Raw genomic sequence first — 1,020 nt, 5'->3', positions numbered from 1 at the left:
TACCAAGTGCCAAAAGTAAATTTTTCAGTAGAGGCGTCACAAGATATGAATATGCAAAACATTTAAGCAATATTACTCAACCAAATTTGTTCAATTTACTAATATATCATTCAATCCACCAACTGAACAATCTCAACTGTTAAAATGTTAATAACATATGGGTTTTTTAAAAAGGTAGTTGGTTCTGTATTGCTAATGAAAGAAATGTGAAGGAGGCAGATGGTTGGTTTGAAGATATGAGAATGGTAGGTAGTTGGTTCAGTATTGCATAATCTAAGAACTGTGAATGAGGAGAATTGATCGAATTAAAATTTTCAGAAATAGGAAAAAAGAATTTTACTTTTCAATAAACTTATGAACTATAAAAAACTATATTGATATATAGATGTGAGTCGTTTATTGAACAATGTTTTATTCAAATGCAAATTGAACTGAAAGTTACTCACTTTTTCAATTAAAACATTGAAAATAGGAAAGTTGAGTTATTATAGTATTTATAGTGAAGTTATTGACAAAATTACAATATTTTGTGTTCAATCTTATAGTAAAATATATAGTAGAAAAGTAGTAAAATAAATTCGATGAATGAAGTTAAAAAATATTGCTACTGTACTGATATGTACATTGATTACCCTCCAGTAGGCTTAAGTACACTCAACAATAAATTTTCCATTTTTCGACCGAATTAATTCGTCTCATGATGCATGATTTTGGACCGCCTTGACAAGCCCGAAAAATGAAGTGTAGTACGATGAATCTGAGCATTGTGTCAAAAGTTATATAAGTGTTTGAAATTTTGATCCTTGAGGTTCCTTTAAAATGAAATAAAATGAAGTGCATCTAATGGGTGATTCTCATAGAACATGACTTATAACTTATATCATTGTGCGAAATATCATGTGAGTCCCATGTATTTGGTGCTGATGATGTTGAAGCTGAATTAGGTGTTTTTCCACATACAAGGAGCATTGTTGTCAGGTGTACCTGGAAATCTATTTGAGATAAGCGCTCTTCCTGATT

Source organism: Nilaparvata lugens, chromosome 14, assembly GCF_014356525.2.
Source record: "Nilaparvata lugens isolate BPH chromosome 14, ASM1435652v1, whole genome shotgun sequence".
Classification (NCBI taxonomy): Eukaryota; Metazoa; Arthropoda; class Insecta; order Hemiptera; family Delphacidae; genus Nilaparvata; species Nilaparvata lugens.
This window is presented reverse-complemented; position numbering follows the sequence as displayed.